The following is a 16,549-nucleotide window of genomic DNA, read 5'->3' as shown; positions in this document are numbered from 1 at the left end:
TTCAGCCTCAGTGACCAGGGAGAAGGATGGAGTTGGTGTCTGGGGAACAGAGTTTGTGGCGGGGACTGAAGACAATGGCTTTAGTCTTCTCAATATTTAATTGGAGGAAATTTCTGCTCATCCAATACTGGATGTCGGACAAGCAGTGTGACAACATAGAGGCAGTGGAGGGGTCGAGCGAGGTGGTGGTGAGGTAGAGCTGGGTGTCATCAGCTGTGGAACCTGACGCTGTGTTATCAGATGATGTCACCGAGGGGCAGCTCGTAGATGAGAAATAGGAGGGGTCGAAGGAGAGATCCCTGGGGGACTCCAGAGGTAACGGTGCGGGAGTGGGCAAGGCAGTTAATCCGATACATTCACCCTTGTTACTATGGGCTAGATTATCACTGATATTTTATACTTTAACACATTTATTGGGGGGACCTCTTCATGTTACTGTTGAATTGCTGGTTGTACCGCAATATGAGATGGTTTCTGATGTGAGTGCAGGACTCAAACATCGGATTCCAATCTGATCAATGGCACTGAAGCTGGGCTGTGTGAGACTTCCTCAAGTAGGGGGCCTCACACCACCTGACTGTCCCACTGGATGTGACAGAACAGCACCAGGTGTGGTCCAACACTGACCTGCACTCCCATCTAAAGTAGCAAAGTGTTGTGCCTCCAGTGTCTTGTGTCTGTCACAGCCCACACCCTGTGCCACACTGGAGCAATCACACATTACTGCCATCACTTCATTGTATGTGTGGTGTATGTACCTTTAAGAGCCCCTGTGTACTGTAATGCCGGTAGTGGCCACTCGGGCTATATAAGCCTGTATAGTGCCTTGTATCTTTTAGTTCACCTCCAGACTTTGTTCAATAAACACCTGTAAACCAACTCCTGCATTCCGTGTCTCCATTAACACACGGATACAACAGTGGCAACGAATTGGAAACGGACTTACCTGCAATTCGGCAGCACCTCAAGAAGATCAATTCCTCAGACGAAGGTCGAAGAAAAAAAAACTGTGGTTTCACCAGCTAGCCGGGCTGGTGGCAGGTACTGCACTAATCCTTCCTGGGCGGGCTGGGGCTCGATCGGGTGGCTCTGCAGCGGGGCCAAGCAGCAAGTCGGAAGGCGGAGGCAAACAGAGACGGAGGGGGGAGCACTCGGGAGACGGCCGGCGCTGCAAAGCAGGTCGGTGTTCGGACCAAGCAGAGGGAGGGGAAAGTCCCAGAGAGTCCGGTGGGAACGAATCTCCAACTATTAAAAATATCTGTGTAAATAAAAACCGCGGAGAACAGCATCGGCAGCGGCGGGAGGCTCCATTTTTTCTCGGCAGGGAAGAAAGGAAAGTGCGGGAGGCGCCATTTTTGATTTTCAGGATGCCTAAGACTGGCAATATTACTGCTTTCGATGGTGATATAGAGGATTGGACCACATATGTGGAAAGAGTGGAGGCATATTGCACAGCGAATGAAGTAGAGGATGATAAAAAGGCATCGGTACTTCTAAATCTGATGGGCGCAAGGACATACGGGCTGTTACGAAACTTAATCACTCCAGCCAAACCGATGGACAAGAATTTTAAGGAGATTGTTGATACGCTACAGGAGCACTTAAACCCAACACCGCTGCTGATAGCGGAACGATTCAAATTCTTCAGGAGGAATCAGCACAAGGATGAAAGTAACGCTGATTACCTCACCGAATTAAGAAAGCTGTCAAAGCACTGCCAATTCGGGGCAGGACTGGCAGATTCTCTACGAGACAAATTCGTCTGCGGTCTCCTAAGTGAAGGAACACAAAAAAGGCTACTTTCTGAGAAAGATTTGACACTGGACAAGGCTTTCAGTGTGGCTGTATCATACGAAGCAGCAGCGAGAGGAGCTGCAGAGATACAGCAAAAGCCACAGGACTTCGGCACCCATGAAATGACACGGGGTTTCGAGAGATGTTATCGCTGCGGCAGATCCACCCATGACCAGAGGGACTGCTGGTTTAAGGACAAAGCATGCAGGCAATGCGGAAAGATGGGACACATTGCACGTGTATGCCGATCTGGAAACAAAAAATCCACTGACAGAAAAAAAATCAATAAGGAAAAGTACAGAAAGGTACAAATGATGACGGACAGTAGCTCCGAAGACCAGAAGAGCGATAGCGACTCCGGAAACAAGAGACTAAGCTGTCTCAAATTACATAATGTAATTGCCAAAGAAGATTACCAGACCATTTGGGTTACCCTCACGATAGCGGGGTCCCCAGTTAAAATGGAGCTAGATACAGGATCAGCTCTGACCGTCATAAGTCGACGGGATTACGAGCGGCTATTTTCGCATATACCTTTGAAAGACACATCCATTATCTTGAAGACATATACGGGGCAGAAAGTATACCCCAGAGGGAAAATAAGGGTGCCTGTTGTATACAACGGCAAGGAAATACAGAAGCTGTATTTATACGTTCTGCAAGATGGTGGACCACCGCTGTTGGGGCGTGAATGGATCAGGAAGATACGTTTAGACTGGCACTCCATTCAGGCACTGACGGTGACCAATAAGAAAAAAAATGATGATGACGTCAAACCTGAATGATTAAAAGACATCTTGGCCAATGCCAAAGAAGTGTTTCAACAGGAACTAGGAACCTTGAAAGGCGTCACCGCCTCAATAAAAGTGGAAGATGCGGCAATTCCCAAGTTTTTTAAGGCAAGGCCGGTGCCATACGCAATTCGTCCAGCAGTCGAAGCAGAGCTGGAGAATTTGGAAAAGGCAGGCGTGTTATCCAAGATAGATTGGAGCGAGTGGGCAACACCCATCGTCCCGGTTATGAAGAAAACGTTGAATAATGATAAATCTGAAGAACAGAGAAAAATTCGCATCTGTGGGGACTTCAAGGTGACTGTAAACCCGGTCCTTCACACGGTACAATATCCTCTTCCGAGGATAGAAGATATTTTCGCCTCACTATCCGGAGGGAAACGTTTCACCAAAATTGACTTGGCACAGGCATATCTACAGATGGAGGTTGAGGAGGCCTCTAAAAAGTATCTCACGATAAACACACACAAAGGCTTGTACCAGTACAATCGACTGGTTTTCGGAGTAGCATCAGCTCCAACTATCTGGCAAAAAGCTATGGAGCAAGTCCTGCAAGGGATTCCGGGGACTCAATGCTACCTAGACGACATCCTTGTAACAGGAGAAAACGACAACGAGCACCTTGCCAATTTGGAACAGGTGCTCACTAGGCTGAGAGAACGGGGCCTACGAGCAAATCGCCCCAAGTGCGAATTTTTCCAGAAACAAATATCATATTGTGGCCATATAATTAACGAAGAAGGGTTGCATAAGTCACCTGAAAAAATTGAAGCGGTCATAAAAGCCCCAGCACCTGAAAATGTCTCACAATTAAGGTCGTTCCTGGGATTGATAAATTACTATCATAAAGTTTTACCGAACTTGTCAACTGTTCTGCACCCTCTTAACGCACTGCTACAAACGGGAGTAATTTGGAAATGGAGCAAAGACTGTAAACGTGCCTTCCATAAATGCAAAGGCTTGGTCACGTCCAAGGAAGTGTTGGCTCATTACAACCCATCACTGCCAATCAGACTGGCATGCGATGCATCCCCTTACGGCGTAGGAGCGGTATTATCGCATAGATTCCCTGATGGCTCGGAGCGGCCAATAGCTTTTGCGTCACGCTCATTAAACTCAGCTGAGCGTAACTATGCCCAGATCGACAGGGAAGCACTCAGCCTGGTATGGGGAGTGAAGAAATTCAACCATTACCTACACGGACAAAAATTTACCTTGTTGACTGACCATCAACCCCTCGTCTCCATATTCAACCCTAAAAAGAGCGTTCCCATTATGACAGCGCAAAGGCTACAGAGGTGGTCCCTTTTCCTAGGGGCACACCAATATGACATAGAATACAAAAGATCAAAACAGCATGGGAATGCTGACGGTTTATCGCGCCTACCGTTGCCAATGGTAGAAGAGGCACCTACAGTGGACCCAGTGGAGATGTTCCACTCAACCATAGTGGAATGTCTACCAGTAACAAATTCTACCATTGAAAAGGAAACGAGAAATGACCCGACTCTCTCACGAGTCTACGATTTAACGGTGAAGGGATGGCCAGCACATGGCGAACCACTGTTGCCAGCATTCTCGCAAAGAAGAGAACAGCTGTCAGTGTGCCGAGGAACTTTGATGTGTGGATCCAGAGTGGTGATTACACCCAAACTCCAGGATAAAGTGCTAAAGGAGCTTCACGAGGGGCATCTGGGTGGAGTGAAAATGAAGAACCTAGCCAGAGCGTTTGTGTGGTGGCCAGGTATCGATGGAGACATCGAAGAAATGACCAAGAGCTGTCTAGGATGCCAGAAGGTCCAAAACGCCCCACCACAAGCCCCTCTACATCCATGGGAGTGGCCCTCATCTCCATGGCAAAGGGTACACATCGACTTTGCTGGTCCATTTATGGACTCAATGTTCTTAATCGCGGTTGATGCACACTCCAAGTGGCCGGAGGTAATAAAGATGTCCTCCACCACCACGGAAAAAACCATCACAGTATTAAGGACCATATTTGCCAGGGATGGGCTGCCTGAACAGATCTGTTCTGATAATGGACCGCAATTTGTGTCCGAAGAATTCAGGAAGTTCTTAAAAAACAATGGGGTTAAGCACTACACGTCCGCCCCATACCATCCCGCCACCAATGGATTAGCTGAAAGGTTTGTCCAGACCTTCAAGAAGGCCATAAAGGCCATGGGTAATGAAGACATAAATCTACAACATAAGGTAGATAACTTCTTGTTTGCATACAGGAATGCAACACATGTGGTTACAAACCAAACTCCCGCCATGATGTTTTTCAATAGAAGACTAAGGTGCCGGCTGGATTTGATCAAGCCAAACATCAGAAGGGACGTAGAGAACCGGCAATTTCAAGGCATGAATGAAAGGCCAACTAGAACCTTCCAGATAGGTCAACAAGTTTTGGCCCGGGACTACCGTACCAAGAAATGGCAGCCTGGAACTATTTGCACACGACTAGGACCGCTGATGTATACCGTGGACATTGGAGAAAGCATAATAAGGCGCCATGCTGACCAGATCATAGAGTCATCCGAAAAGGGACAACCTACACCACAACTCTATACGCCTAATGATGAAGCAGAGATACCCATAGTCTCTACCTCCGATCCGGTGATACTGGAACCAGATGAACCCGACACTGGCATTCAAGCCGAATCGACCTTGCCAAAAGAACCTACTACACCACCGAAAACTACTACACCACCGAGGCGTTATCCGGACCGAGTCAGGAAGCCTCCAGAGAGACTGACTTATAATTGATTAACTGCAGCAAATGTGTAGATTATTGTTCTTGTAAACATGTTAATTAATGATTACTTAAAATGTTATGTACTGGTTGTTTAAAAGGGGAGGAATTGTGGTGTATGTACCTTTAAGAGCCGCTGTGTAATGTAATGCCGGTAGTGGCCACTCGGGCTATATAAGCCTGTATAGTGTCTTGTATCTTTTAGTTCACCTCCAGACTTTGTTCAATAAACACCTGTAAACCAACTCCTGCATTCCGTGTCTCCATTAACACACGGATACAACAGTATGTGTAAACTTTCCACTACAATCGACGCTTATAACATCAGAAACCCACAACAAATAAACAATTTGATTAGAAATTTTATCGTCACTCATTGATTCGCTGGAAAATCTTTCTGCAGCGAGGCCTACTCCTGTCTCAGGAGCCTGAGGGTCAGTTTGCTGCATTTGGCTGAAGAATCAGTTCTTCACCTGGGCTTTGGCAAGGTGCTGACAGTGTATAAGCCACGTTGAACTAATAGAAGAGGTTGTGGGCTCAAGTCCCAATCCAGAAACGCAAGCCCATAATCCAGGCTGACACTTCAGCGCAGTACTGAGGGAGCGCTGCACTGTCGGAGGGGCAGTACTGAGGGAGCGCTGCACTGTCGGAGGGGCAGTACTGAGGGAGCTCTGCACTATCGGAGAGGCAGTACTGAGGGAGCTCTACACTGTCGGAGGGGCAGTACTGAGGGAGCTCTGCACTGTCGGAGGGGCAATACTGAGGGATCTCTGCACTGTCGGAGGGGCAGTACTGAGGGAGCGCTGCCCTATCGGAGGGGCAGTATTGAGGGAGCTCTGCACTGTCGGAAGGTCAGTACTGAGGGAGCACTGCACTGTTGGAGGGGCAGTAATGTGGGAGCGTTGCACTGTCGGTGGCGCAGTACTGAGGGAGTGCTGCACAGTTGGAGGGGCAGTGCTGAGGGAATACTGAACTGTGGGAGAGGCAGTACTGAGGGAGCGCTGCACTATCGGAGGGGCAGTACTGAGGGAGCATTGCACTGTTGGAGGGGCAGTAATGTGGGAGCGTTGCACTGTCGGTGGGGCAGTATTGAGGGAGTGCTGCACAGTTGGAGGGGCAGTGCTGAGGGAATGCTGCACTGTGGGAGGGGCAGTACTGAGAGAGTGCTGCACAGTTGGAGGGGCAGTGCTGAGGGAATACTGAACTGTGGGAGAGGCAGTACTGCGGGAGCGCTGCACTAGCGGAGGGGCAGTACTGAGGGAGCTCTGCACTGTTGGAGGGGCAGTACTGAGGGAGCATTGCACTGTCGGAGGGGCAGTACTGAGGAAGCGTTGCAGTTACGGAGGGGCAGTACTTGAGGGAGCTCTGCACTGTCAGAGGGGCAGTACTGAGGGAGTGCTTCACTGTCAGAGGGGCAGTACTGAGGGAGCACTGCACTGTTGGAGGGGCAGTAATGTGGGAGCGTTGCACTGTCGGTGGGGCAGTATTGAGGGAGTGCTGCACAGTTGGAGGGGCAGTGCTGAGGGAATGCTGCACTGTGGGAGGGGCAGTACTGAGAGAGTGCTGCACAGTTGGAGGGGCAGTGCTGAGGGAATACTGAACTGTGGGAGAGGCAGTACTGAGGGAGCGCTGCACTAGCGGAGGGGCAGTACTGAGGAAGCTCTGCACTGTCGGAGGGGCAGTACTGAGGGAGCATTGCACTGACGGAGGGGCAGTACTGAGGGAGCGCTGCACTGTCAGAGCGGCAGTACTGAGGGAGTGCTGCACTGTCGGAGGTGCCGTCTTTCGGATGAGATGTTAAACCGAGGCCCTGTCAGCCCTCTCAGGTGGATGTAAAAGATCCCATGGCACTATTTCGAAGAAGAGCAGGGGAGTTCTCCCCTGTGACCTGAATATTATTTATCCCTCAACCAAGATAACTGAAACATATTATCTAGTCACAATCACATTACACATTACAGAACACAAGAGAATCAAGCACAGTTCATGAGAGAATACAGCACATAACATTCCCTGGGAGTGTTTGATGGGACAGTGTAGAGGGAGCTTCAGTCTGTATCTAACCTGTGCTGCACTGTCGAAGTGACTATACTGAGGGGGTGCTTTACTGTCGGAGGGGCAGTACTGAGGGAGCACCGCACTGTCAGAGGGGCAGTACTGAGGAAGCGCCGCACTGTCGGAGGGGCAGTACTGAGGGAGCTCTGCACTGTCGGAGTGACAGTACCGAGGGAGCTCTGCACTGTCGGAGGGGCAGTACTGAGGGAGCTCTGCACTGTCGGAGGGGCAGTACTGAGGGAGCTCTGCACTGTCAGAGGGGCAGTACTGAGGGAGCTCTGCACTGTCGGGGCAGTACTGAGGGAATGCTGCACTGTTGGAGGGGCAGTACTGAAGAAGCGTTGCAGTTACGGAGGGGCAGTACTTGAGGGAGCTCTGCACTGTCGGAGGGGCAGTGCTGAGGGAGTGCTTCACTGTCGGAGGAGCAGTACTGAGGGAGCACCGCACTGTTGGAGGGGCAGTAATGTGGGAGCGTTGCACTGTCGGTGGGGCAGTATTGAGGGAGTGCTGCACAGTTGGAGGGGCAGTGCTGAGGGAATGCTGCACTGTGGGAGGGGCAGTACTGAGAGAGTGCTGCACAGTTGGAGGGTGTGGTAAACCACTGTCATACCTGTCTGTGTCTGTATGTGTATTCCACTAGGTACAGGTCTGGACATGCCTCGGCTGACTCCTCCCAGTCCCTTAGTATTCTGGACGGGTCGACCACTCGAGACAAGACCTTCATTCTTTAGTTAATAAAAGCCTGATTGTTACTCGCTCAACTTCAGTCTTTTGAGTAATTGATGGCGCATCAATTTTATTAACTAAATTTTTTATAATGGAGAAGATCCTCACACCAGCATGCCTGGACCTGGACAGTCGGGAAGCGGACGCTTCCACCAAGTTTGCTCACTGGCTTACGTGCTTCGAGACATTCCTGACTGCCTCCACTGCGGTCGAAACGGATGCGGACAAACTGTCTGTCCTGATCTCCAAGGTGAACCACCGAGTGTACTCAGTCATCCGGGATGCGACCTCGTACACAGCCGCCCTCCAGCTCCTCAAGACCCAGTACACGCGCCCTGTGAACGAAGTATACGCTAGGCACCTTCTGGGGAGTCGCAAGCAACAACCTGGGGAATCGACTGAGGAATACCTCCAAGCACTGTCCGTGCTTGGCCGGGCCTGTGGGTGTAAGGCGGTAACGCCCACTAAGTACACGGAGGAACTGATCCGGGATGCCTTCGTAGCGGGCCACAGGTCCAACTACACCCGACAGCGACTGCTGGAGCAGAGTGACCTCACCCTCGACAAAGCCTCCGACATCGCACTAACGCTGGACGCAGCCTTCCGGGGCATGGATGCCTACTCCTCTGCACCGTGGACGCCGCGGGGAACGACAACCTGGGACACGGTAGGACAGCCCCATAGCACCGTGCCACCCCAGCCACAGCCCAACAACGGCCCAACTACCGCAGCAGTGTCCCAAAGCCAGACAGCAGTATCCCAAGGCCAGAAATGCTACTTCTGTGGCCAGGCCAAACACCCCAGAGCGCGCTGCCCGGCGAAGAATGCAACCTGCTCGGGCTGCGGGAAAAAGGGACACTACGCCAGCGTCTGCAAGGCCAAAGCCACCCCGAACGCCAGCAGCGCCGCGTGTGGGCCGTGCGAGCCGCCATCTTGGGCCTCCCCAGCCATGTGCGAACCACCGCAGCAGCAGCCATCTTGGACGACTCCAGCCACATGGGAATCATGGGCGCCGCCATCTTGGACACCAGCCGGGACGCAGCAGACCGCCAACCCCCACCCATCTGATACTCGCAGCGACACACCGACCCCTACGCTGGCCTCTGTGACGCTGGACCAAACGAGACCGCACCAGTTAGCTCGGTCCAAAATGGACGTTAAGGTAAACGGCCATGCAATAAACTGCCTTTTTGACTCCGGGAGCACAGAGAGCTTCATCCACCCCGACACGGTGCGGCGTTGCTCTCTCCCAGTCCTGCCTGCGCACCAGCGGATTTCTATGGCCTCCGAGTCCCAGTCAGCGGACATTGGCGGCTACTGCGTGGTGACACTAGTAGTAGACGGGACTGTGTTCAATAATTTTAAACTCCTGGTCCTGCCCGACCTCTGCGCTGCCGTTCTACTGGGGTTGGATTTCCAGTGCCACCTCAAAAGCGTTACGATGGCGTACGGTGGCCCCCTCCCCCCACTCACAGTCCGCAGCCAGCAGCCTCCAAATTGCCCGCCGCGCACTAGATGCAACCTCTCCACACTCAGAGTCCCACCCCCCCCACTGTTTGCTAACCTCACCCCTGACTGTAAGCCCATCGCCACAAAGAGCAGGCGATACAGTGCCGGGGACAGGGTTTTCATCAAAACCGAAGTGGAACGGCTCCTGAAGGAGGGGATTATTGAGGGCAGCTCCAGCCCCTGGCGAGCCCAGGTTGTGGTCGTTAAGACCGGCGAGAAACAACGCCTGGTCATCGACTACAGCCAAACAATAAACCGCTACACCCTGCTGGACGCCTACCCACTCCCCCGCATAGCTGACATGGTCAACCAGATCGCGCAGTACCGCGTCTTTTCGACCATTGACCTGAAATCAGCGTACCACCAGCTCCCCATCAGCCCTGAAGACCGCCAGTATACTGCTTTTGAGGCAAACGGCCGCCTCTATCACTTCCTTAGGGTTCCCTTCGGCGTTACCAACGGGGTCTCCGTCTTCCAAAGGGAGATGGACCGGATGGTCGATCAAAACGAGCTGCAGGCCACTTTCCCTTACCTAGATAATGTGACCATCTGCAGCCATGACTTGCAGGACCATGACGCAAACCTCGAGAAATTCCTCCGCACCGCCCAACTCCTGAACCTGACATATAACAAGGAGAAGTGCATATTCCGCACAGACCGCCTCGCCATCCTTGGCTGTGTTGTAGAACACGGGGTCATCGGTCCCGACCCGGACCGGATGCGTCCCCTTATGGAACTCCCACTGCCCCACTGCCTAAAAGCTCTGAAGAGGTGCCTAGGGTTTTTTTCCTACTACGCTCAGTGGGTCCCCTACTATGCAGACAAAGCCCGTCCGCTGATCAAGTCCACCTCTTTTCCCGTGACGGCAGAGGCCCGCTTAGCCTTCCACCGTATCAAGGAAGACATTGCCAAAGCCACCATGCACGCAGTGGACGAATCCATCCCCTTCCAGGTGGAAAGCGATGCGTCCGACTTCGCTCTGGCCGCCACCCTTAATCAGGCGGGGAGACCTGTGGCATTCTTCTCACGAACCCTCCAGGGCCCGGAGACCAGACACTCCGCGGTCGAGAAGGAGGCCCAGGCTATCGTGGAGGCTGTGCGTCATTGGAGGCACTACCTGGCCGGAAAACGATTTACCCTGCTCACTGACCAGCGTTCAGTTGCTTTTATGTTCAACAACAAGCAGAGGGGCAAAATCAAAAATGACAAGATCTTGAGGTGGAGAATCGAACTTTCCACCTACAATTACGAGATCTTGTACCGGCCTGGGAAGCTCAATGAACCCCCGGATGCTCTATCGCGTGGCACCTGCGCCAGCGTGCAGATCGATAGACTGCGGGCCCTCCACAATGACCTCTGCCACCCGGGGGTCACCAGGTTCTTCCACTTCATCAAGGCCCGCAACCTGCCTTACTCCATTGAGGAGGTCAGGACCATGACCAAGAACTGCCAAGTCTGCGCTGAGTGCAAACCGCACTTTTATAGACCAGACAGAGCCCACCTGATAAAAGCCACTCGCCCTTTCGAACGCCTGAGCGTCGATTTTAAAGGGCCTCTCCCCTCCTCCGACCGCAATGTGTACTTCCTCAACATCATTGACGAGTACTCCCGGTTCCCGTTCGCTTTCCCCTGCCCGGACATGACCAGTGCCACGGTCATTAAATGTCTGAACAGCCTCTTCACCCTGTTCGGTTTCCCCAGCTATATCCATAGCGACCGGGGCTCATCGTTTATGAGCGACGAACTCCGCCAGTACCTGCTCGCTAGGGGTATTGCCACAAGCAGGACCACCAGTTACAACCCCCGGGGGAACGGACAGGTGGAAAGAGAGAATGCAACTGTTTGGAAGGCTGCCCTACTAGCCTTAAAGTCTAGGGGCCTTCCGACCTCCCGCTGGCAGGAGGTGCTCCCCGATGCGCTCCACTCGATTCGGTCACTTCTCTGCACTGCCACCAATGCCACCCCTCACGAGAAAATGTTTGTCTTCCCAAGGAAGTCCACATCGGGGACATCGTTACCGCCATGGCTGACGTCCCCAGGGCCGGTACTACTGAGAAGACACGTGAGGGCCAATAAAACGGACCCCCTGGTCGAGAGGGTCGACCTCCTCCACGCCAACCCCCAGTACGCTTACATTGCGTACCCGGACGGGCGGGAGGACACAGTCTCCATACGAGACCTCGCACCCTCGGGGACCGCTGTAACCCACTACCCATTACCACCCCCCCCCACGACCCGATATCCAACCCCAGCAGCCGGCTCGCCTTGGACCGTCACCCATGAGGACTACACTCCAGGGCCCCAGCCTACACGGGACGCGACGCCGGAAGCTCCACCACCCCTGCCGTCGCCACGTCGATCACAGCGGCAGACAAGACCTCCGGAGAGACTCCAATACACGAACTTTTAAATACACTTCACCCCGCCGGACTCATTTTTAAACAAGGGGTGAATGTGGTAAACCACTGTCATACCTGTCTGTGTCTGTATGTGTATTCCACTAGGTACAGGTCTGGACATGCCTCGGCTGACTCCTCCCAGTCCCTTAGTATTCTGGACGGGTCGACCACTCGAGACAAGACCTTCATTCTTTAGTTAATAAAAGCCTGATTGTTACTCGCTCAACTTCAGTCTTTTGAGTAATTGATGGCGCATCAGAGGGGCAGTGCTGAGGGAATACTGAACTGTGGGAGAGGCAGTACTGAGGGAGCGCTGCACTAGTGGAGGGGCAGTACTGAGGGAGCTCTGCACTAGTGGAGGGGCAGTACTGAGGGAGCTCTGCACTGTCGGAGGGGCAGTACTGAGGGAGCATTGCACTGTCAGAGGGGCAGTACTGAGGGAGCACTGCACTAGTGGAGGGGCAGTACTGAGGGAGCTCTGCACTGTCGGAGGGGCAGTACTGAGGGAGCATTGCACTGTCAGAGGGCCAGTACTGAGGGAACGCTGCACTGTCGGAGGGGCAGTACTGAGGGAGCGCTGCACTGTCAGAGGGGCAGTACTGAGGGAGCGCTGCACTGTCGGAGGTGCCGTCTTTCGGATGAGATGTTAAACCGAGGCCCTGTCAGCCCTCTCAGGTGGATGTAAAAGATCCCATGGCACTATTTCGAAGAAGAGCAGGGGAGTTATCCCCTGTGACCTGAATATTATTTATCCCTCAACCAAGATTACTGAAACATATTATCTAGTCACAATCACATTACACATTACAGAACACAAGAGAATCAAGCACAGTTCATGAGAGAATACAGCACATAACATTCCCTGGGAGTGTTTGATGGGACAGTGTAGAGGGAGCTTCAGTCTGTATCTAACCTGTGCTGCACTGTCGAAGTGACTATACTGAGGGGGTGCTTTACTGTCGGAGGGACAGTACTGAGGAAGCGCCGCACTGTCAGAGGGGCAGTACTGAGGAAGCTCTGCACTGTCGGGGTGACGGTACCGAGGGAGCTCTGCACTGTCAGAGGGGCAGTACTGAGGGAGCTCTGCACTGTCGGAGGGGCAGTACTGAGGGAGCGCTGCACTGTCGGAGGGGCAGTACTGAGGGAGCATTGCACTGTCGGAGGGGCAGTACTGAGGGAGCTCTGCACTGTCGGAGGGGCAGTACTGAGGGAGCTCTGCACTGTCGGAGGGGCAGTACTGAGGGAGCTCTGCATTGTCGGAGGGTGACGGGGGCAGGTTGGTGGAGGACCTTTGTTTTACGGATGTTTAGTGTAAGGCCCATGCTCTTGTGCACTTTGGTGAAGGTGTCTCCACAAGGTCCTGCCAATCCATTGCGATGGCGAAATCTGCGGACCCGTGGTCAGCCAGGCAACAACGCCAGCTCGCCGCAGTGTCCGAATTCACCACGGACATCCGGCACGTCTCCGGTTGAGACAACGTGGTGGCAGACTGCCTATCCCGCCCCGCCGTCCACAGCACCCACCTGGCAGTGGACTATGCTCAACTGGCAGCGGAGCAACGCACCGACCCCGATCTGCTCTCCGCGCCCACAACCCTCCCAGGGCTGCGACTGACCAATGTTGCCTGCGGCCCGTCCGCCGTCACAGTCAAATGCGACACCTCCTTGGCGCAACCCCGCCCCGTAGTCCCGGCGTCCTGGCGAAAACGGGTGTTCGACATCGTCCACGGCCTCTCACACCCCGGCATCCGCGCATCCATTAGACTGGTGGCCAACCGATTTGTCTGGCGGTTCTGTGATAGTGGATTGGCGGTTAGGATCAGATCAGCCATGATCTTATTGAATGGCGGAGCAGGCTCGAGGGGCCGATTGGCCTACTCCTGCTCCTATTTCTTATGTTATGTTCTTATGTGCGCGTCTGGTCCAGATCCTGCATAGCTTGCCAGCGTGCCAAAATCCACCAGCGTGTCAAAGCCCCACTCGAGGAGTTCACCGTGCCAGAAAGAAGGTTTGACCACGTCCACATCGACCTCGTCGGCCCCCTGCCGCCATCACAAGGTCACACGCACCTGCTGACAATCGTGGACCGTACCACCCGCTGGCCCGAGGCCATTCCACTGACGTCCACCACCACCGCCGACATCTCGAGGGCGTTCATCGGTACCTGGGTCGCTCGGTTCAGCGTCCCCTCCGACATGACGTCGGATAGAGGCCCGCAATTCACCTCTGATCTGTGGGCCGCCATCGGCCGAAACCTCGGGGTGGCCGTTCACCGCACCACGGCTTACCACCCCCAAGCCAACGGACTGTGCGAGCGATTCCACAGGTCCATGAAGGCATCCCTCCGCGCCAGCCTCGAGGACGAGGCTTGGATCGACCGCCTCCCGTGGGTGCTACTTGGCCTACGCTCCGCGGTCAAGAAAGACCTGCAAGCCTCGGCGGCGGAACTCGTGTACGGCCAGCCGCTGCGCGTACCCGGAGAGTTCCTGCCCACTGCCACGACCCCCTGGTCGGCTGACCAGCAACGCCGCGCTTTTGCCAACCGAGCACAACAGTTCGCTCCGGTACCCACCGGCCGGCACGGCGAACCAGCAACCCGCGTACCACCTAGCCTGTACATGGCCAAATTTGTTTTCGTGCGCCATGACGCCCACCGAGGACCTCTACGGCCCCCATACGACGGACCCTACAAGGTACTCCAGACGGGGAACAAGTTCTTCCTCCTCGAAGTGGGCGGCAGAACTGACAAGGTGTCGGTCGACCGGCTCAAGCTGGCGCACCTAGAGCCCGACGAACCCGTTCAAGTGGGCCAACCCCCACCGCGGGGCAGACTGCCTAAGAGCCCGACGCGTCCGACCGCCCCGCTCCCGACACCAACCGCCAAGAGCCGTTCCGGCCGTGCCATCAAGCCGCCATGCCGGTTCGTACACTCCCTACTGGCGGATTCTGGGGGGAGCTGTGTGGCGTACCGATCACAGAAAGGACACAATCCGCTTTTCGGTCCGTAGACTATAAATCAGGCGTCATGCCTTTAAGAAGGATCACACCTTTAAGAAACTCGATCTGCAACATAGTTAAGCCCAGAGCGGGGGAGGAGCAGTCGAAGCTGTGGACTGATGATAAGCAGTCAGACTTGGTGTAGTCTCTGACGCCATTTTGTGTTCAACATGTAGTCTCAACAATTAAACCTTTTGTGTTGAACCTCTCCGAGTTCAGTATTTTTTGCTAGGAGTACGTAGACTCCTACAGAACGATTATAATCAGGGATGCTCAAGAGGGCTGAATTAGAGGAGCGCAGATATCTCGGGGGGTGGGGGGGTTTGTGGGGCTGAAGGAGATTACAGAGATAGGAAGGGGCGAGGCCATGGAGGGATTTGAAAACAAGAATGAGAATTTTGAAATCGAGGCGCTGCTTAACCGGGAGCCAATGTAGGTCAGCGAGCACAGGGATGGCGGATGAACGGGACGTGGTGCGAGTTAGGACATGGGCAGCCGTGTTTTGGATGACCTCAAGTTTACGTAGGGTGGAATGTGGGAGGCCAGCCAGGAGTGTGTTGGAATAGTCAGGTCTAGAGGTAACGAAGGCATCGATAAGGGAATCAGCAGCGGATGGGCTGAGGCAATGTGGGTCTAGTCTGGGGAACTGGTGCATTTAGATCAGGCTGTATTTGGTCAGAGACATTTCTTGCCCCATTCTGCCAGATACATAAAAGCTTCAGGCATTTCCTCTCCAACTCACACAGAAGCTACGGCACAGAAACAGGCCATTCGCTGATTATACTCCACACGAGCCTCCTCCCACTCGCATTACCCCTTCCCACCCTGCCTCCATACATTGGCTCTTGATTTTTGGAAATCAAGTTAAATGCATACATTTCACTTGTACTTTTGTCTTTCCTCGCTACTCAGTCATTCCCAGTAGGGGGAGACTTCCTCTGTGCTAGATGTAACAAAATCCTAAACCTGTCTTTTAAAACAAGTTTACAATTCCATTACACATAGCACGCGGAGTAACTCTCCCCCATAGTGTCACATCACTGCCCTTTGACCTGTGACCCTGAACTTCCTGGAGCTGGAGCAGGCAGAAAGCCTGGTTCCTATTGGCTGGGGCAGGAATTTGGGCTGTGACCCAGTTATACTAGCATTCTGGTCTGTTCAGACTGGCTCTTTAAATTCTGGCTAGGGTGGGGTTTGGGGGGTGGGGATTCTTGCTTCATCCCCCTTCTGTGTGGATGACCCCACAAGGTGGGACTGGGTTTGAAGCAGTAATCCTCTCTCTCCAGGTCCTGACCCCACGAGGTGGGACTGGGTATGAAGCAGATGTTCTCTCTCTCCAGATGCTGACCCCATGAGGTGGGCATGACATGATGCAGATGTTCTCTCTCTCCAGGTCGTGACCCCATGAGGTGGGCATGACATGATGCAGATGTTCTCTCTCTCCAGGTCGTGACCCGGTGAGGTGGGCATGACATGATGCAGATGTTCTTTCTCTCCAGGCCCTGACCCCATCAGGTGGGC

General features: G+C 53.5%; 1 pseudogene across 1 annotated transcript in view; it reads right to left on the bottom strand.

Moving 5' to 3' along the window:
• Window positions 1-16,549, bottom strand: part of LOC147095517 (proteasome subunit beta type-9-like) — a 90,865-nt pseudogene that overhangs the window by 18,599 nt on the left and 55,717 nt on the right. The gene's annotated exons all lie outside the window — the stretch shown is intronic.

The sequence above is a fragment of the Somniosus microcephalus genome, unplaced genomic scaffold (assembly GCF_052327205.1).
Source record: "Somniosus microcephalus isolate GS21.2 unplaced genomic scaffold, FLI_Smic_1.0 unresolved_chr1, whole genome shotgun sequence".
NCBI classification, from domain to species: Eukaryota; Metazoa; Chordata; class Chondrichthyes; order Squaliformes; family Somniosidae; genus Somniosus; species Somniosus microcephalus.
This window is presented reverse-complemented; position numbering and strand designations above follow the sequence as displayed.